Here is a 22,777-nt window from a genome sequence, read left to right as displayed (position 1 = left end):
CAGTGTGATTACAGTTAAGCACACAGACACCGCCCCCTGGTAAAACACTCCCTGCACACAGTTAACCCTTTGATCACCCCTCATGCTAACCCCTTCCTGCCCACTACCATTAGTACAATGTCAATGCTTTTTCTTAGCACTGATCACTGTATTGGAGTCACTGGGGATGTCAGTGACACCAAGCCAATTCCCCCCAGTGTCAGAATGTCCGCCGCAGTCCTGCAGTCTGCCCTTTGTAAATGCTATAACTTTTACATAAACCAATTAGTTTACATTGGAATTTTTTTTAGCAAAGACGTAGCAGAATACATTTTGGCATAAATTTATGATGAAATTTACTGAACATGTTAATTGCAAAAAGTCAAAAATATTGTTTTTTTTCTCAAAATTGTTGGTCTTTTTTTTTATAGCGCAAAAAATAAAAAACACACAGGTGATCAAATACCACCAAAAGAAAGCTCAATGCATGGGAAAAAAGGACGTAAATTTAATTTGGGTGCAGTGTTGCATGACCACACAATTGTCAGTTAAAGTAACGCTGTGCCGTAATGCAAAAAATGGCCTGGTCAGGAAGGGGGTAAATCCTCAGGAGGGCAAGTGGATAAAGTAAAAAAAAAAACAAAAACAAAAAATTCCTTTAAATATCATCCCTGGGGGTCCCCTGAAACTACCTGTAAAGTTGCGCATCCATACAACGTATAAAACCTGCTGCAGCATGGCTAACATTTTTTTTTTAAATGACATATTTATAAAGAAAAAAAAAACACTATGCCCCCACCCCTCCCCCCAATCCCTACCAGACTCTTTAGGTCTGGCAGGAAGGTTAAGTGAGACCCCACAGTAAACATTTTCTTTTTTCAAAAGTGTGTGAGGTTCCCCCCAAAAGACATGTCAGGCCCTTTAGGCCTGGAAGAACCTTTAAGGGGAACCTCACCTCTCAAAAATGGGGGGGGAGTACATGGGGATTCCCCTAAAAGCCATACCAGGCCCTTTAGGCCTGGAAGGACTTTTAGGGGAACCCCCCCCCCCCCAAAAAAAAGAGTGACGTCCTCCCTAAACTCATACCAAACTCTTGATCCGAGCACAGGCTTGGCAGGGCAGGAAAGGAGGGCGATCGAGCACCCCCACCTCTGTGCAGCTTACCAGGCCACATGCCCTCGGCATGGAGACACCGAGATGGGGACAAGAGCCTCTTCCCCACAACCCTGGCCCAGTGGTTGTGGGGGTCTGCAGCCAGTGGGACTCATTAGCATCAGGGTACCCCTTTAAATAAGGAGGCACCCTGATGCTGCCCCCCTTTGTGAATGAGTTAAGGGTACTTGTACCTCTACCCATTCACTAAATGGTTACATTTAGAAAAAATAAAGAGACCAGTCTTTTGAGAAATTCCTTTAAGTCAACAAAAAAAAAAGTTTCTGACAGGTCTTTTAATTAAAAAACAAAAAGCCAAAAAAATGTTTCCATCATTGTAATTCATCATCAGTCGCGGCATCCAGCATTGTCACGATGATGCTGACTCGCTGAAATAAAATAAAAATGGCGCCTAACCTGTCCACACCCGCCGAGTGCTCACCACAATCTGACATTAGCCAATCAGATGTAAACAATTGGGCAGAGCTAGCGGTGACAGCAATGCTAGCTCATCCCAATTGTGCTGTGATTGACCAAACCATTGCACCAGACCTGTGGTCAGGTACACTGCTTTGGCCAATCATGGCTCTCACAATGCACTGGGGAGTGCAGTGGATTGTGAGGTGTGGCGAGTGAACAGCTCGCCAAACAACCTTACCATTTATGTGTTTGGCGAGCACGTGAACAGTCGAAGTTCAAGGCGAACATCAAGCCAATCCCTACTTCTCAGTATGTGTGCTGTAAGTGCACAAGGTAGCTGTTGTCACACTGTAGATTGAGTGTTGGGCAGGCCCAGTATGAGGGGTAATTGACAGTTAGTATTAGGAACCAAAACTGGATTCACAGGGACAGAGTTAGAAGATTCAGGACTAGTTTTCTACTGTTTACTTGAACAGTGGCAAATCTTAATACATCATTTTCCATAGTAGCTAAGGGACAAACACAAATCATGTAGTGTATTTTTTTTCTCTGACAGTTTTATATCAATATAGGGGTCTCGAACACCCCCATAAACATCTTCTCAAATTCAAGGTTATAGGGATAAAAATGAATCCCTGGGCTAAAGCAGTATCTATCTACAGAGCCTCATTCCACCAAAGCACCAAGAGGCATACTTATAAATCAATGAAGGTGACTTTCGCCCAAAATCAAATAGTTTTATTTAAGACCTAAGACTACAGTGGAACAAAACCCTCCTATCCTCCAAGGAAGATGCCATCTTAACTTCTGTTTGATCTGCAGTTGCCAAGGCGTTGCACATAGGATCAGCTGTGACACCAGCAATATGATAGTTTTACAGTTTGACTGAGAACACTAGCAAATGTGACCTTTATCATTCATGGTATGCCTTGAATGTAACTGTTTTGGAAAATAGTTAAATCAATGAGTTTAATTCCGCATTAGCTGCTTTGTAAATATGCCACAAATCTAATAATCATCCACATAATAAAAGTGTATTTATGAAAGCTATCAGTTTGCCCTTACAAAATTGATTACACAGAGGTTGTTTTACTAAAGACAAATAGACTGTTCACTTTGCAAGGGAAGTTGCACTTTGCAAGTGAGTCTTTCTCAGAGGTCTGTGAATGAGGTGATGCTCTGCTGACTTCTATCCGTCAATAATGTGCAAGAAAAACTACATTTTTTTTTTATTTTCCTTGCACATGATTGGGTATTCTTTGCAAAGTGGCATTTCACCCTATTCACTATGCTTTTGGGAACATTCCCTTGCAAACTGCAGCTTCCCTTGCAAATTGAACAGTCTAAATCAACTCACAATGTGATGAAAATAAAGTTCCTGTTCTATTATACAGTATTTTCTGGCGTATAAGACTACTTTTTATACTTAAAAATATACCCCAAAAATTGGGGGTCGTCTTATACGTGGGGTATAAAATGTGAGTTTGTTTGGGTCAAGCTGGCTGGATGTGTGGTAATACTATACATACAATATACCGTGCTGAGCCAAGCTGGCTCAAAACAAATGTCCCCATGACAGATTAATCTGTCAGCCCGCTGGATGTGCGGTATATACAGTATACTGCGCTGAGTCAAGCGGTTTCAAAACGTACCGGTATGTCCCTACTGTAATCAGCCCGCTGGATGCGTGTATGTACGGTAGCTGCGGCTACATACAGTATACACTGGGCCAATCACGGCGAGTGATGTAGTCTACTAATGAATACAAAGCCTGCTCAGATTGGCTGAGTCAGAGAGGTGGGCTGATGATGTCACAACCTCAGCCAATCCGAGCAGGCTTTGTATTCATTAGTAGAATACATCGCTCGCCGTGTTTGGCCCAATGTATACTGTATGTAGCCGCAGCTACCGTACATACACACATCCAGCGGTCTGATTACCATAGGGATGTACTGGTATGTTTTGAAACAGCTTGGCTCAGTATACTGTATATACCGCACTTCCAGCAGGCTGACAGATTAATCTGTTGTAGGGACATTTGTTTTGAGCCAGCTTGGCTCAGCGTGGTATACTGTATGTACATTACTGCACATCCAGCGGGCTGTATATATACTGTATACTGTATGTAGCCAAAGCTACCGTATTACCGCACATCCAGCGGTAACCATCTGATTTGAAATTTGATCCATATGATGACTGTCTTACAAATGTATCACAAGATGTCATTCATGAACTTATGGCAGAGGATGAACATGAGGAATTTGAAGGATTTTAAGTCTCAGTAAGTCATAACCATTTCAATTAAAAAATCTGATGTTTTTAAATGGTGTTGCCTTGGAAGGGGGTAGTCTTATACGGTGAGTATAGCCCAAAACCTATGTTTTAACTGGAAAATTAGGGGGCCGTCTTATACACCCAGTCACCTTATACGCTGGAAAATACGGTATATCTCTATGATTTGAAATAAAAAAAAATAAACAAATAAAAAATAAATGCATAAATATATATATATATATATATATATACACACACACACACACACACACATATTGCAATGGGGGTCATACAGTAATCTTCAGTAATTCACTCTAATATTTAACCCCCCCAAGCATCTTTTTTAGGAAAATAACAAACACAAACTCCTGTTGTCATTTATTGTAGAGCATCCAACCATTTCTAAAATATAATCCTTATCTTGAAAGATGGGTGTCAGTGGAAGTGGGGTAACAATATTCCATTATCATCCCTATTCATAATTGGAATGGGATTGGTAAGGAAAATAACTTCAGTGCCAGCAACCAAATCAGCAAAGGCTTCTTCCAAACTTATCACAAATGGTCAGCGGGCCAGTTCATCCCTGCCAAGTGCTTGACATTGTCTACCGCATAGCTTGTTCATCTTCACAGTCACAGCAGGATATTAATCTGATAATTTGACTTTGCGCCAGGGCACCACTTAATCCTTAACTCATCCAAACACTTTTCTTCTACGTTCAAATATATTTTCTTCGCAGTCTCTTCAGTTCACTAATAGGTGTAGTAGCAGTGCATTAGTAATAGGATTTTTTGAAAATGAAAGCAGCAATCTGTTGGCAGCGTAATGCATTTGTCCATATCTAAGAAAGGTATACTGAAGGAGGAAGAAGCTGCATAAAAGCTCCTGATAGAATGAGGGGATACATTTAGAAGAGGTATGCTATGCAGAGTGCGGAGAGCACACGGGTCAAATAGTTGCTTTTAGTGGTAATAGGGGCATTGTCCATCAAGGAGCCCTTGATGCTATATATTTTTTTTTCATTTTCTTTGACATTACTACTAATGTGGAAGATACAGAATTAGAATTTGTGAATCCATTCAGGGTGACGACATCAGAGGAGGAAGGTAGTTAAGAAGCCTTGAACTTCTGTAAAGTAGTATCAAAAAGCCATCGTGTTCCCATTTAATTTGGAATTACAGGTCAAACTTTTTCCATGTTTTATGTTTTAGTGAGGATTACAGTACAATTCCTGTCAGTTCTATTTGTGCCATCTGTCTGATTGGGTTGATTTCCCTTCACTCTCTGTCCCATCACCTAACCAGGAAATCCCTCCAAAGTGAGGAGATCCCTTGATGTCTCCAGGGTCAATAATACTTATGTCCCTGTTGGGAGATTTCACCTATTCTTGTTCTGGTGACATTCTGAAATTTGGTATTTTCTTTCACTTTCATGCTCAGTAATAATGTAAACAGGACAAATAAAGAAGGCTTATCTCTATAATGGGGGCACAGACTGCAATAAAAACCAGACAGGTACTTTTAGTTGTACTTTAATGGCTAAGGAGACCACTTCACTGACACTGTAGTGTGGGGAATAAAACTGCCCCCCAGTCTAGTAGATTTGCCAGGGATGACCATAATGATAATAATGAGAATGGTGAAGGAGCTTTGTGCAGATACATAAATATTTGATTGTGTCAGATAGTCTGCTTACACCTTACAACTGCTCTTTTTAATTAATGCAATTGTAGGAAACTCCCTCAACCCCTCCTTCAAAAAATTCTAGTTGCCTGGCATCATGGTGATCCAATGACTTCAATACTTTATATTCAAATTATTATTTTTCAAATGATCAGATTGCTATGGGTATGGCAGGTTTAGGAATGTCTAACAGGCCTACTGGTCAAGAGAAGGCAAATCCACACATATTCACTTGTCCTGTAATTGTCCTTTTTGAAGAAATGAATTAAGTTGCTAATTCAATGCTAATAAATATAAAAATGCTGCACTTGACTGGAAGAATGTTGAATATTTTGCAAGTTTTGGCAAAAATGTGAAGAATAAAGAATAATGCTTGTCCGCTCATCGAAAAACTACAAGTGAAAGCATGGCTTGTGTAATTAGGAGGCTCCCTATTGGCATAACAAAAATCCCAAGGAAGGAGCAAAATGTATCAGGGTAGTGGTCTGGACAGAGTTAGGCTGAGGCTGCCTTTACCTGCATGACCATTGGGCCTTTTCTGACTGCGACGATGGGGACTTCTTTCCTTCAATATGTAGAGTCAGGACAAGCTCTCACCCCAAGCCAGCACCCACAGTGTGAGTCTACAGCATTTGGATACAGGGATCTGAGTGGCAATCTAAAACCTTTCACTCTGGTTCACAATAATGAAGTAAAGATTGATAAAGTTGCAATTACTTGTTTTCGATAATTAGTAACTAATAAATGAGTAACATTAAAAATGTGCGTTAATAATGCTTAAAAAATACCTCTGCTACTATTACTGCTATTACTGCAACAATTACTGCTACCACTTTTATCATTTATTTTTTTCAACACTAAACTAAACACTAAAGGCTAAACAAATATTGTCTTCTGTGTATTGCTTCCAGATCTGTGCAGTAATCCAGCATGAAACAATTCCTGCACTTTGCCTGTGTGGGATATTGAAGAGCAGTCACTGCTGTTCTATCTTCTTGAGGGTGACTGGTCTTGTATCCTCCACCCACAGTCCTGCTTTTTGCTAAGACTCAGTGATTACATCACCTCTATTTTCACAAAGTGTCATCTGGGTTTGCACAGAATTTAAATATATACCATTTATGGCTAATATGGTATTTATATTTCAATCAAATTTATTGTGCCCGAAGTTTTGATGTTGTATTAAACCCAAAAGCAAAATGTATTATATTGCAGCTTACCAATTCTTAGATGTGATGGCTGCATTATTTTTCTATTTGTAGATTTTCTATACTTTATTTTCACCTGGTGTTTTGGCCAGTAAGTCTGTTGTTTTTCAAAAGGACAAGCTATCCTACAGATGTGGCAGTTACAAGGATGAGACAATCCATTTACCACAAAAAGGGGTCAATCAGCTTTTGCTTATTTATGTAAAATTTTTATCCCAAAAGAAAAAAAAACTTTTTGCTGTAACTGCTTATAAAGTATTAGTTGGAGTTTGGCTTCAATTTGTTTAGTATATCTAAACTTGCTAGTACATCTAACACTCCCCTCAGACTGACAATGCTGCTGTCCAAAGGTGCCATGTGCTCCTTCATTCAGAGTGGGGACACTTCTATGCAGGAGGTGTGTTACTGGCCAGACCACCAATTAAATACAGAGGGACAAAAGCCTAAAAAAATAATACTAATGCAGCCACCACATTTAATAATTGGTCATCTGAAAAATATTACATTTTGGTTTGGGGTTTAATAGCACTTTAAAAATAAAACATTCACATGGCTTTGTTGATAAACAAAAGGTTTGGGATATCCTTAACTACATCTTGACTGCCCTATGGCAGATATACTGCTACAGGGTGGCAGGAGTTTGCAAAATCATGTATATACACATGATTTAGTATTTTTGGGTAGGGGGCACGCGCCCTACCCGTGCTGCCATTTGCAGCCGGCGCCCTGTGATTACCAAGCATCTCTGACAGGGAGGAGGACTGCTTTGTTTACTAACAGTCCTCCTCCTTGACGGCTCGGGCACACTGCTCTGGATGGCTGTGCACAGTGCAGTGTGCTTACAGTGAAGCACCAATACACCGCCACCCAGTAAAACACTCCCAGCACACAGTTAACCCTTTGATCTCCCCTCATGTTAACCCATTCCTGCCCAGTGCCATTAGTACAGTGTCAGTGACAGGGTCTCTCTCCTGCCAGCAGTAGCATGCTACTGTGTACTTCTCTGCACAGCAGAGAAATACACAGTAGCATGTTTACATAGTAAAACACACACAGAACATACAGTAAAATACACAACACACAGTTAACCCTTTGATCACCCCAGATGTTAACCCCTTTCTGCCCAGTGTCATTAGTTCAGTGTCAGTGCTTCTTATAAGCACTGATCACTGTATTGGTGTCATTGGGGATGTCAGTGACACCAAGTCAGTTCCCCCCAGTGTCAGAATGCCTGCCGCAGTCCTGCTATAAGTCGCTGATCGGCGCCATTTTTTTTTTGTGCTGGACATGTTTAATAGCAAAAAGTCAAAAGTTAGTTTTTTTCTCAAAATTGTTGGTCATTTTTCTTTATAGTGCAAAAAATAAAAACGCACAGGAGATCAAATACCACCAAAAGAAAGCTCAATTCATGGGGAAAAAGGACGTAAATATCATTTGGGTGCAGCGTTGCATGATCGTGCACTTGTCACTGCCATAACACAAAAAATGGCTTTGTCAGGAAGGGGGGTAAATCATTAGGAGGGCAAGTGGTTAACATTAATGCTCCTTTGTTCTTCTATATCTAAGGTCACGTTGACAGCATTTTTTTTTCACAAAAACAGATTCCCAATGGTTAAAAAAAGGAGCTTCCCTAACCCTCAGTATCCATTTAAGTGTCATTGCACTTTTAACTTCTTGCCGACCACATAACGCATATGTGTAGAGGCAAGAAGGGTGTCCATTAATACCATCTATGGTGCCTAAGGTCTCTGTGCTGAGAGTGTTCTCATTGCATGGTCCCAGCAATGTGACTAAGCTGTCACTGGCAGCCCCTGGTCTCTATTTATGATTGGAAGCTGGAGAGATGGGCTTCCCATCATGTGACCACTGTGACAGCCAATCACAGTGTTCACGTGACTAGAAACTCTGTTCTGCTCTCCCCTTCCCATCTTGGAACCCAGATAAAGGGTCATTGAAGACAAACAGAAGGGATTAAAAACACCTTAATTAAGTTTTCCTTATGAAACCCAGTGCATTATGCCAGAATGGTGTACTTATGCAAAAAAGCCCCAATTTCTTTTGCCAAAATTTTGGAAAAGGTTAAAACTCCTAGTTTCACACATTTCTGTTCTTGAGCTTCAAATGAATCCATTGTTTGAAACATGGCAACAAAATCCATCCATGGCTGAAACATTTTGGCCAGGCTTATTCATTAAATCATTTTAGCAGCAGGGTCTTCGTTGAAACAATTTATGAATGATTTTTTTTTTTAATTCTGGAAAATGCTTGGAATGGTTGGAAAAATGTTGGATTGTGTTGAATGCATTTCAAAATTTGGACACAACTTCACAACTGTCTTCTCTCTTTCCTTTAGCTGTGCTATCAAGCTGTGGAAACTCTGAGAAATTAAAGACAAATCACAGGGAGATCAAATGAAGAGCCTGATATATCGTCCATTAATTTTCACCGCATGAAATCCCCAGCACGGAATTTCTTCATGAACATTTGAGAAGTCACCAGTGCAGGACCTCTGCATGAAAACGTAAGGTAATGCCTCTCAGAAGGGTATTAGCTTGGGGTGGGGGTAGTGAGTGGAAACGGATTAGTTGGTACCTCTAGAACAGAACTAATTGCATTTACGTGTACTTAATAAATGAATACATCAAATTTCCTGAACAAAATTGAATTCTTGCTTTGTAATTATTATTATTAGAGTTTGTACTAAATATAGTTGTTATCATTCTTTTCAACTGTGGTCACAGTTGTGACTGGGCTCTTAAAGTCCAATTGAAGGTTCAAAAATAGATATGCAGTCACATAGACAAAAAGCTTTATTTTTATAGTTTTACCTCTATTTATTTGTTAGAGCATTTGTGCAGGGTTTATAAGTATGAGTGTGCAGTCCAATAGTCTCTAGAGTTTGATCCAGTGCTCTCAGTAATCAGCACTCAGTAACTGAGCTGTTCAGACACCCTTCCCCGCTGCAATACAAGTCTGTGGGAGGGTACTTGGAAGGAGTGTGACTGTTGTTCAGCAATGTCAGCAAAGAACACTGGAATGGGGGGGCAGGAAGCAGCATTTTCACACAGATAAAAAGCTATTTGACTGCATTCCAAGCAAAAGCAAAAAATCAGTCACAAATCCCAGTATGCAGAGGTACAGAACTATGCAGAAAGGTAGGGAACATCAATTGGGCTATAAAGTATTTCCAAAGCCCAAAATGAATGATATAAACCCCTGTCAAGTGTTATTTTACCACCGGTGACCCACTGGGGAGATTTTCAAAGTGAAAGAAATCCCATTTTAATCAGTTGTCACAGAAATAAGTGTCCCTAAAATAGACAATTCACAAAGTATGGACAAATGGGGAGGATAAATCTCCCCAAAAGCGGCACGGACATGCACAGCAATAAATACCTGTGAAGATTGTGGAGGTGGATGAATAGAAAGGCTTGGAGACTTCAGCCAAATGAATAATGATATTGACTTTATTAGTGTATGACATAAAACATAGCCTACTCTTTTCAGAGGGATTGTATCTTTCCCTTCCTAAGGGCTTTGGTAGCATTAGATCTGTCATCCATGGACACTACAGTCAATGGAATAATGATATAATAACAGTGTCATTATATTAGCACACAGACTGCATTGCCCAAGACCAACACTTCCAATGCTACCAAAGCACTGACGAATGCAGACTCACACTTCCCCAAAACTCAGTGGCTTTGTTTATGTCATATATTAATAAAGTTATCATTGTTTAGCTGGCTGGAGCTTTCAAGACTTTCTATTCATACATGATACTCCTCACCCACCTTCACGTTCTTGAAGAAACCTATATTTCAAGGACCCTCCATGAGCTAAGCCAACAGATACCAGCTCATCGCAAACAAGGACCAGTGCTGCTTCAATCTGTTGTCAGAAATTCATAGCTGCCCTGTGTCTTGTATTTTCTGCATACTTCTTGTGTTATCTTAAAGAGGCTATTAACCCCTCCTAGGTCTTATCATTGATTACAGAATTAGCCTTTATGTGGTACAGATCTGAGAGTGTGAGTGGTTAGGTAGTTTAGCAGCAGACACCGGGAGAGCTGACAACACCCAATCCACAAAAAAAGCTGTGTGTAGTCAACCCACAACAGAACTTAAGTGCACTTCTGAGGCATCGGCAGGTATTTTTCTGTACTTCTAGTGTCTGTAAAAGGAAAAAACATGGGGAAAAGTGCATTTATTGAAAAGATACAGAGCATATGTTTTTTTCATTTTTTTGTCATATAAAGTAGGCTTTAAGGACCTGAACCTTTTCCTCTCCCCTTTTGTTACTTCTTTTTTTGCCCATTTATTTGAGCCTTGATTACCTTTTTATCCTATAGAAATGCTTACTTCAAACAATTAGCAGTGATGCAGTGTCCCAATATTTAGTAAAATGTAATTCACTCTGATGTGCCACAGCTCTTAAAGGGCTCAAAATGTAGGACTCTTCAAACAAAATCTGAATAGAATGAAGCAATGCCTATGGAGCAGCATATAAAAACACTGGACTAGGTTTCATGAAGGATTATACTTCTTGGGGTCTATTCTGTAGTTTTGGGCATCAGGTCAATCTGCTCATTGCTGTCTAGGAAACATTACAGCTGATCTGCAGTTAAACATTTTGCCAGAGACTTTCCCACCATTTGTGCTGGGCAGTCTTGCCCAGTGCAGTCCCAACACAAAGACAAGGCAATGTGCCTTGTTTTCTATGAAGTCAGCTCATGCATGTGTTCTGATGTTCAGCACTTAAAAAAAGTACTGCCTGCAGTACTTTTTTCAGTGCAGCATGTTGCGATGCAAACTACTCCATCACGATGCTGAGCTACAGTGAATACAATTGAATGTAATGTCATATGTGACATTTTAATAAAGATTTAACAAAAAAAAATGAAAATAAAAAGTAAACAGTGCAATGCATCAGGATCAGAGCAGCAGCACCCCTCCACCCAGCACACACCAGCCTGGCTTGATGGAGTGAAAGAGCTCTTTACACTTTGCCTGTGTAAGAAATATGTGTGGTGGCAAAGGGGTGGGCTTTAACCTGTTGGCTGTACACATATATGCAGCTGCTTGGCGAGTGGACCTTAATGCTGAGCAGTTGCATATATGTGACCCTGTTAAAACAACTTACTGTGCTGAGAATGCGCTCCCTGCACGCTCCCAGCATGGTAGCTAATGGGGATTGGTAAGCTCCTGATACATATTTGCAATCGGGAGCTTTCCAATCATGTGACCACTGTGACAGCCAATCACAGCGGTCACATTACCCGAATGCTCTCCTCTGCCTTGTGGCTTTCAGAACTCTCTAAGGGATTAATGCCCACATGCTGCACACATGCATCACTAGGCGGCTGATGTTTCTGTGCTGAAAGTGCACTCACTATGTGCTTCCAACACAGACACTGAGCTGTCAAAGACAGGTCTTGGTCTGCACTAACGATTGATAACTGCCAGGACTGACTCCAGATCATGTGACCACTATGGCAGCCAATCATAGTAGTCACATAATTGCTGATTCTTCCTATCCTTGGGCATTCAAAGCTTTTTAAAGGGATGCTGGGGCACACCAGAAGGGGTTAAAAAGGAACTTTACTCTGTATTAAAAAAAAATAAAAATTAGCAACTACAAACTCTGTAGCTGCTGACTTTTAAGAAATATACACTTATCAACTCAGGGAGTCAACACACACTGCTTTGGAGCTGGGCTTTGGCTCTTTGGCACCACCATTTTGGAAATGGGATCCAGCTGTGACTTCCTGAAGTACCACAGCCACATCCCCATTGCTCATGCACAAGGCACAACAATGCTGTAGAACTTACTCTGCAGCCTTCCTGAATGTGTGATGTTTCCAGGTGATTGCAAGCTGGAGGTGGACAGAGCCTAGGTGAGAATTGAGGAAGTGGGAGCAGAAAGGTGGTGCCTGCTCCCAGAAAAAAAAAGGTTTTAAGTGACGGTCTGGTTTAACCACTTGCCCTCCAGAGTATTTACCCCCCTTCCTGACTAGGCCATTTTTTGCGATATGGCACAGCGTTACTTTATCTGACAATTGCGCAGCCATGCAATCCTGTACGTAAATGACATTTCTCCCTCTTAGATTGTAAGCTCCAAGGAGCAGGGCCCTCCTAACCCTCTTGTATTGAACTGTATTGTTACTTTATTGTCTCCTGTTATATTATTATTATTATTAATATTACATCGAGTTTATATAGCGCCAAAGGGTTTGCTCAGCGCTGTACAATAGAGGGGGGGACAATACATGGCACAGTACAACAATAACAAACAACGTACGAGGGGTAAGAGGGCCCTACTCTTTCGAGCTTACAATCTAGGAGGGAGGGGGTAAAGGTACAGTAGGAAGTGACTGAGGGGAATGAGGGGTGGGAGGAAAGAGGGAGAATAGCCGTTAGGTGAGGGTGGGGTAGGCTTCCCTGAAGAGATGGGTTTTGAGGGAGCGCCTGAATGTGAAGAGGGAAGGCGACAGTCTGATGGATTGGGGCAGTGAGTTCCAGAGGATGGGGGAGGACCTGGAGAAGTCCTGCAGTCGTGCATGGGAGGAGGAGACCAGGGAGCAGGATAGAAGGAGGTCCAGTGAGGAGCGAAGGGTACAGGTAGGGCGGTACTTGGGGATCAGGTTGGTGAGGTTGTCAGGGGCAGTGTTGTGAACGGCTTTGTAGGTCAGGGTTAGAAGTTTAAATTTGATGCGTTGGGCAATCGGTAGCCAGTGGAGGGATAGGCAGAGGGGGGTGGCAGAGGTGGAGCGGGTGGTGAGGTGGATGAGTCTAGCCGCTGAGTTCAGGATGGTCTGGAGCGGGGAGAGCCTGCACTTGGGTAGGCCGGTGAGAAGAGAATTACAGTAGTCAAGGCGTGAGATGATGAGGGAGTGTACTAGAAGTTTGGTGGTGTCAAGGGTGAGGAAGGTACGTATCTTGGCAATGTTGCGGAGATGGAGCCTGCATGTGTTTGTGAGTGATTTGACATGCAGTTGGAAGGAGAGGTTCGAGTCTAGAATGACGCCAAGGACTTTTGTTTGCGGGGCGGGAGTGATAGTGGAGTTGTTGGTGATGATGGATAGGATGGGGGGGGGGGTGGGCAGGGGGAAAGATGAGGAGCTCGGTTTTGGAGAGGTTGAGCTTGAGGACATGTAGCGACATCCAGTCTGAGATGTCATTTAGGAGGTGCGTGATGCGGGCGGAGATAGTGGGGGTGAGGAGAGGGGTGGAGAGGTAGGTTTGGGTGTCGTCAGCGTAGAGGTGATAGTTGAAGCCGTGGGAGTGTATGAGTTTGCCCAGGGAGGAGGTGTAGATGGAGAAGAGAAGGGGTCCAAGGACAGAGCCTTGGGGGACCCCAACAGAGAGGGGGAGGTGGCACCATTGTAGGTGATACTGAAGGAGCATCGGGATAGGTAGGATGAGAACCAAGAGAGAGTGGTATCTCTGATGCCAAGGGAGAGTAGTTTATTAAGGAGGAGGGGGTGGTGAACTGTGTCACAGGCCACAGAGAGGTCCAGGAGAAGGAGGACAGAGTAGTCGCCCTTGGCTTTGGTGTTTAGTAGGTCGTTATATGGTAAAGCGCTGAGAAAATCGTTGGCGCTATATCATGTATAATAATAATAATATTTGTCCTTTTTTCCCACAAATAAAGATGTCTTTTGGTGATATTTGATCACCTCTGCGGTTTTTAATTTTTTGCGCTATAAACAAAAAAAAAAGACTGACATATTTAAAAAAAAAAAACAATATTTCTTACTTTTTGCTATAAAACATATCCAATAAAAAAGTTTTAAAAATCTAATTTCTTCATAAATTTAGGCTAAAATGTATTCTGCTACATGTCTTTGCTAAAAAAAATCCCAATACATGTAAATTAATTGGTTTACGTAAAAGTTATAGAGTCTACAAATGGCGGTATAGATACTGGAATTTTTATATTATTGTTTTTTATATTAGTAATGATGGTGATCAGTGACTTATAGCGGGACTTCAGAACTGCGGCGGGCATTCTGACTCTGGGTGGGAACTGGCTAACTGCCACTGTCATCCCCAGTGACACCAATACAGTGATCAGTGCTAATAAAAAGCACCGACACTGTACTAATGACACTGGGCAGGAAGGGGTTAACATCTGGGGCAATCAAAGGGTTAACTGGGTGCTGTGTGTGTTTTAATGTGTGCTGTGAGCTGTGTTTTAGTAGAGAGACATGCTGTTTTGTATACAAACCAGCATGTCCATGCTAACAGGAGAGAGATCTGCACACACAGCTCTCTCCTCTGTCAGTTTTCCCCGACGATCGTCGAGTGCCGGCCAGGAATTGCTAGCCGGGACCCAGTGATTGACATCTCTAGCCGCCAATGGCGGCATGGGCAGGGACCCTTCCCGAAAATGCAAATCACGTATATATATATATATATATACACGTGATTTTGCGCAGCCCTGTCACCCGGTAGCAGTACTTCTGCTATAGAGTGGAGGGCAAGCGGTTAATCTGCATTATGAAAATCTTGCAACCAAATCAGCAGATTGTTCACATCACTGACCCCCCCCGCTGTTCACCGCTGACCCCATACTCTGGGTATCAGGGAACACACTGGCCTGCAAATTTCTATGTTCATTGCAATTCATTTCATGGGGATGCCAGAAAATAAAGGGATGATCTAGAAATAATAACACGAAAATGAGCACTAGAATAGAAATGAGTAGATAGGCATTTTACAAGCAATCCTGAATGCTTGATTGGAGTATATCATCTTCAAAGGTAGAAAGCTTCTAGAAGTGACACAAAAACCGTAGGACAGTTATTCTAACAGATATGAACAAACATTTCCATCTCCAGTACTTTACTACCAGATTGTAGAAAATAAACCAAGAGATGGGCTGTTAGCTTTTGTGTTTCCTCGCGTATGTCCTTCATAACAGATGATGGAAGCCACTCCCCATGGCTTCTTATGGTAATGAGTTCATAAGGTAAAGTCACTTCTGACGCGGGGTGACTCATTCACCATGTCATTATACGGACACACGCACTATCTTCTTATAGAAGTGGTCTTGCTTTCAGTTACCAGGCAACAGCAGCTGCTTCCTCCTGGGGAACTCAGAGAATGCACTGCAGTATACTGCAGAAGTTTCAGTAGGGAAGACAATGGAATTAATGGGATTACTTAAATAAAACTGTCCAGGCATGGGCAAAACAGCAGGTGTGGAGTTTATGTAATAAAACTTTAGCTTTTTACACACTGATTAAAGCTCACAGAACTGTTAACTTACATATACATCAATTGGACAGTATACAATTCCATTCCTTGTATAGGTACAAGCATATGTTTGTACATTTACATTTGTGTTAGTATTTCCTTGGTAAATATAATGAATGGAGGAATGTGTTATAGAAAAGGGAATTCTTATGTTCGTCAGTGTAAAATGTAGAAATACATAGCATAAAGATATTCATTCTTTTATTAAATAATCTCCAGAAAATATAAAAACAATCAGTTATGTATTGTAATGCAGCTTCCCTTAAAATATTTGGAAAAAAGCATGCAAATTATTTTAAAGGAAGCTAATATTGGTACCTACGTTTGTCTTGAAATGAACTTCTCATATTTCCCAATATGCAAATATGCACACAGATGCAAAAAAACATTTCTCTCAGTAAACTCTTTCTATGGATCTGAACACAGCTTTATAGTTATCTATGAGTACATGCACACAATTGTGTGAAGATCAGCAAACTTGTGCTGTGTATAGATCTGTAAAAAAAGAAATTGCATACATGGTCAGTAATTTGTGCATGTAATTTACTGTATGTAAATGGTATGATAACATGTACATGCCTACAGCACACAGCACAAATGTACTCTATTGGAAACTTCTGTGCTCTAGCAACAGAAGGACATCCATCTTCAATGAGAAACCACCAGCATCCTATCAATGGAAGAACACTAGGCACCTTCAATGGAGAGCTACCTGCATCCTAGCAACTGAAGGACACAAGGCAGCTTCATTGAGAATCCACCTTCATCCCAGCAATGAAAGTGTGCTTGGCAGCCTCAGTGGGATGCCATCTCATCCTAGCAATGGAAGAATGCTTGGCAGCTTCACTGGGAAGCCGTCTAAGTGTAGGCAGGTGCAGGCTGACCTCCCTATACAGGTGACGCTGTTGCATACACCTTGCAAGCAGAGTAGAGGACAGGAGGAATACCCATTCCTCTCAGGTCTCCATATGTGTCATTGGGTGGACTGCTGTCTGATTGGATGCTGCCAACTGGGTTACCTCTGAGGCCTTCTTTAGTGAGAGCAAAATTTACAAAGAACCTTGGGTCACTGCAGTTGGTATACATTTTGCGTATTGCTAGGACAAGGACAGCATCCCTGTCAGGGAGAGTGTGCCTACCTTAGGGGAAGGTTTCAGAGAAGGAGGGACAGCATAGGGACTGCATCTGCCTGCAAGTCGCTCCCTGCGCCAGGTGCTTCCAGCCTCTGTGCATCGCTCTCTCTCTACAAGTCCCACATACTGCTGTGAGTGTTACAGCTTGTCTTATACTGTCAGAAAGACTTTGTTAGTATATCTGGGACATTTTGACAATATAACTCTGCATTTCCAATCACTGTGTGTGCTGTGCCTTCCCTCTGGATACCTACCACCTGGGCCTTCCCCCACCCCACAGCCTGCATGCATCCTAACAATGAAAGAATGCTAGCCAGCTTCACTGGGAAGCCAACTGCATCCTAGCAACAGAAGAACACAAGGCAGCTTTACTGAGAAGCCACCTGTGTCCTAGCAATGGAAGAACCCTCAGCAACTTCACTGAGAAATGATCTGCATCCTATCAACAAAACAATTCTTCATTGAGAAGCTGTCTGCATACTAGCAACAGGAGAAACATGTGGCAAGGGAAACACATGTCAAAAAACAACAAACAAAAATTACCAGTCAGCCTGCAACAAACTAAATTACTTTGTCTATGACTTCACAATAAAACAAGGAGTTTAGTTTGTACACATTTGCAAATGCATGTGTAAATTATGAGAGCCTCCAAAGTTGGAGCACATATATAATAATGGACAGATTGAGGGCAGGCATGCCTGGAGGGAGCCCACCCCTCCTTAAAGGTATAGGAATGTTAGAGATATTTTCTTTCTTCAATTGCCCTGATCATCAATATCAACAGCAATGACAATTATGATAAATTCACAATTTTAAGATTTCATCAGAACAGGAGGAGGGGAAATTTTCCTCTGCGGACATATGCTCTTGTGACAAATTTTTAAGAGTTTATATCCTTCACATTGGAAAAACATCTTGTAATTTCCTGTTAAAACGGTAGTAAAAAACAAACAAACAAAAATATATATATATTTTCATTAAGACCAGAGGGTGAGGTAGCCTGTAATCTGAAGATCCATTTTTGTTCACTTTGGAGGAGGAGCTTATTTTTAGTCCTCGATGAATCCAATTCAAAAATGTAAACTGTATCTTAGGAAAAATGCCTCCATGTATAATGCCAACATGTCATCCCAGAGGGAGTTCTGGGTTAGAAGTACACATACTAGAAATATGATGATACACTCTTCTCCAGAACTCAAATTTTGTTTTCCCAACATAGTAACTGCCACAATAACAGGTAAGGAGGTATACAACCTCTTTAGTTTTGCAGTTAGCTTTTATTTGTCACCATTCGGTAACCTATAGGACTTATTAGTATTGATATACTGGAAATAACTACAGCCACCACATTGAAAGGTCTCTGGATATTTAGATGGGTCCTTTTTATCTGTTTCTTTACATTCACTTTGGACCAATTTGTCTTTGATAGATTTTGTGTGCCTAAAAGTGAATAATGGTCTGCTGGGGACTAGGTGACCAATGGTGGAATAAACAGTAAGGAGATACCAATATTGCTGCACAATCTTTTGAATTTGTGCATGTTGATTGGGAAATGTGGTGATAAATGTGTAGAGGGGTTTCCCGACTGATAGATTTCTTTTTAAAGATTAATTCATGTCTTGTTGGTTGGATAGCTCATTTGTATGCTTTCTTTAAGTCTGAGAATACCCTCTTGCTAGAAGTCGTTATCTGAGTTTGTCTGCCTCCAATTTAAAAGTGGTAATTTCTGAGCAATTATGACAAAATCATAAGTATTGGATATATGGTATAGATTTTATAAGAGATTTTGGGTGGAAACTGGTAGCATGTAATTGTAATTTCCAGTGGTCGTCTTACGATATTTTCCGCTGGTTAAGTAGCCATCAACACCTCTTTGTATCTGTATATCTAAGAAGAGTATTGTCTCCAAACTATATGTCATAGTAAAGTTGAGATTAAATTAATTTATATTGAGAGTTTGGACAAAATCATGAAGTCTATTCATGGGACCATCCCAGACCACAAATATATCATCAATATATCTGAACTATGAGAGCACATGTTCAGTATACTTGCATACTTGGTCTGTGCTCATAACCATCCGTTCCCACTTCCCCAGGTACAGATTGGCATAGAATAGGGCACAGCACTACAACCTGTACCTGAAGGAAGTGGGAACCAATAAAACAAAAGCAGTTGTGGTGAAGAATATAGTCCAAAGATTCTATAATGAAATTACTAATGGCTTTACAGTGTTATATGCAGATTCAGCTGGAGGGTAACCACTTCAGTACCAGCCTATAATACTCCACCATTACCAGGCATATTTTCAGTTTTCATTACTGTGATAGCTTGACTAACAATTACTCAGTCATGCAGCACTGTGCCCTATTTCATTTTATATAATTTTTGAGACAGATAGAGCCTTCTTTTGTTGTTATTTAATAACTTGTTTTTTTTGTATTAGTAGTTAATAATTTAATTGGGTTTATATTTTTTTTAGGATATAGGAAAATACAAAAAAAAACAAAAAACGTATTTTAAAAATGCCAGTATAACAGTACGGATAATCCTTAAAATGACAAATAATGTGTTCTCATTTTTTGCCACAATTTTTGGAAATGAAGAAAAATGTTGGTATTGAGGAAGTTAAAACACTAATCTTGGTCATGGTGCTCTAGATACAGTAAATGTTCAGGTGATACAAAAAGGGAGTAGGCGGTAAAAGGGTTAATGTGTGGGTCACATACAGTGGGAGGAAGAAGGGGTTAATGTACAGAAGCACAGAATGAGGGAGGTGAAGGAGTAAAAATAGAGCTCACTGGAGAGATAGGATGGAGCTGTAAAATGCTGGTGGGGTGGGGGGGGTGGGTTAAAGGAGAAAATAAATCCCATGAACATGAGACCTGCTGATTCGCTGATCTGAAACAAATGAATTAATGATTCATTTATTCCTTCTTCCTTCTGTAGTCTGGAAAGCCCGAGATCACCAGCCAGCCACTTTGAAAAGTGAACACTTTTTGTTGCTCTTTCTTCAGCAAAAATAAAGCACACAGTCCATAATCCTGGTGCAATCAAAACAAGAGAATGGCTCACCACCAATATACCAGTCCCACACAAGGGTTTTAGGGTTTCCATCTGCTTCATGGGTACTGCAAAGACTGCAGGAACTGAGCAAAACAGTCTCCAGAGAGTCCACATTTCCTCACAGCTGTGAGCCACTTTACACTCCCTCACAGACAGATGCTGACTCCTTTCTGACACTTTAAACCTTTCCTTGCAAATAAGTTAACCCTTATGAGACCAAAGGAGGCATTTTCCCAACCAAAGCTCTTTGAACCTGCTAATACCAGGTTCCAAACAAGGACTTCCCAATCCTAAGAGCATTGTAAATTAGTCCTCTCCTCTTTATGCACACTATCTCAGAACCCCTCTCCCTGCATGGGTGAACCCCTGAGTACTCAAACTGCATAGAAGTCATCTCCCTTAAAGGATCACTGCTCCTGTACACTCCCCTTCCTCCATTGCAATAGGAAAGGACAGATTCTCCAATGAAAACACTAAACTGTTTAGCAAGCATTGTGATTGGTCATCATATTGATCACGTGTTATAGAACACAGGCCACTGTGTGCAAAACTATTGCATAGAGCAGGTGAGTATGGCATGTTTGTTATTTTTAAAACAAAACATCTGAACATTTAGTATCACTTTAACTAGCTTATTCTCAAATTATATCACATCTTCCCACTAATCCATACCAGGACCTCCCCCCTTCATGTATTACTAGTTGCATGACCAACCACGCACCATTCGTTGGTCAACTGTTTGGCTGGTAGATTCGTTTTGCTGCTGATACCCTAACAGCTACTGAACCTCATGCTACTAGCTGGACTCTACTATGTGACTATTTATATGTGATTTTACTTGCCAAATGTTGTATGTATCACTCTTGTCAATTGCTTTCTTGCTTAAAAGATAACTCCACTTTCACGGTAAAAAAAAATAACAAATAAAAAAAAATAGTATAGTATTTACAATTGCAACACAAGTCATGTTGTAATTGAATGTTATTCAAAATGACCTTTCCTTTTTAGTCTGCAGTGTTGTGATTTTCTATAAAATGCAATGCAACATGACTGCCTGGAGGCATTCTGTACACTGATTGTGTACAGAACATCCCCCAGAAATGTAATTTCCTGCTTGTGTGATTGCCTCACTGATTTTCCCAGAAGTCTGTGCTAAAATAAGTAAGATATTTGGCATCCCCTGCAACAAAATGTCATTTTTGAGATACTCCCAAAGGGAAGTCACATCTAAAAGGATGCAGACCCTGAAATGTTCCTCACTAGAGCCCTGCAGGTGCAGCAGCTAACTGATAATTATGAAATCACTGCCATACTAATTCACTCTGCACATGGACAAAGACAAACAGCTATTTCTTTTCAATAGCAAAAGGTAGTAAACTGCAACAAACTTTGGTAAAATCCTTGCCATGTACAGTAATGACCTAGAGAGGAATGTTATAACATATAAAAAAAAGAAAAAAGTACAGTACATTCCAAGCACACATGAAGCTCATTTGGGAATCACAGCCTGCTTAATAAATGGCTCTAATTTTCATGTTACATATGACTAGTCTCATGTTAGTATAGTTTTCATCTGATTAGGGCTGAATGTGAGCTTATGTCACGTACCTTGGTGGAGGTTGAAGTAGTGAGAGGGCTTCCTTTGCAGCTCTGGACCAAAAACACCTAAATGTCGGAACAGGTGTGTGAAGCTCAGGGTAGCAAGGGTGCCGGGACCTGGATGCCAGATGATAATCAGTAGAGATGGTATGCGGGAATGGTGGTTGATATAGATAAGAGGGCACCTCACAATCAGCTGTAATAGACAGACTGTGCACTGATTGTGTTGGAATGCCAGCTCATACATGGTTAGACACCAAGAGCCAGGCCAGGGTCATACACAGGTGAGCAGAGGTAGACGGAACAGAGTCTGGAGACAAGCTGGATCAAGCACAGGAGATCAAGCAAGAGTGAGGCCAATCAGGCAGCCAGGGTCACAATCAGGAGAGAGTCAAAAAGAAATCCAGGAATATACTAGGTTGGTAACAGGAAGTCAGGCAACTGGGTAACCAGGAAGCACAGGAACAGAATCACAAAGAGCTGAAGAATATCCAGCAATCAACATATGTCAGGACTTCCTTTAGATAGGTAGCTTGGTGCCATTCCAGGGACTGAATGCCCACGAGCATGCGCTTGCCAGGGTGTACCGGTAAGCACTGGTGCACACAAATGTGCCCTCATGTCAGTACGCACTGGTTACTAGCCTGAGTCTGTCTATGTATTGACACATGCACACAAGTATTAGCTGCATGAGTACTGGTTCCTTGCCAGCCTATGAATATTCAGGATATGTATACAGGTACCACCCTCTCTTTGAGCCTCTTGCAGACTCCTGCGTACAAAGTGAAGCATGAGAGGGAGGTTTCAGATCACTGAATCACATAATAAGAGGCTCCAAAAACACATGTGAAAAACGTGCTGAATCGGGCTGCAAAGGATTTGATATATTGCCAGTTAAAGTGAATTGGCTGAACTATCTGGCTTTAACACATTTACAATGGTACCTGGATAGCCTTGGCAGTTAATGGAAGAACTTTACAAGAGTCTGATTTCTTGTTTTAAAT

At 41.1% G+C, this 22,777-nt stretch overlaps 1 protein-coding gene across 18 annotated transcripts in view; it reads left to right on the top strand.

The window, feature by feature from the left end:
* Window positions 1-22,777, top strand: part of MYT1L (myelin transcription factor 1 like) — a 664,471-nt gene that overhangs the window by 132,820 nt on the left and 508,874 nt on the right. For 17 of the 18 annotated variants that reach the window (XM_089686713.1, XM_089686712.1, XM_089686714.1 and 14 more), the window contains one exon: window positions 9,069-9,241. The gene's annotated coding sequence lies outside the window, so the exon portion shown is untranslated. The remainder of the gene's footprint in view (window positions 1-9,068; window positions 9,242-22,777) is intronic. The other variant, XM_089686716.1, reaches the window with a different exon arrangement.

Source organism: Staurois parvus, unplaced genomic scaffold (genome assembly GCF_062004578.1).
Source record: "Staurois parvus isolate SC_StPar_1 unplaced genomic scaffold, SC_StPar_1.0 ptg000409l, whole genome shotgun sequence".
NCBI lineage: Eukaryota > Metazoa > Chordata > Amphibia > Anura > Ranidae > Staurois > Staurois parvus.
The sequence above is the reverse complement of the archived record's forward strand: the minus strand, read 5'-3'. Positions and strand labels throughout refer to the sequence as shown.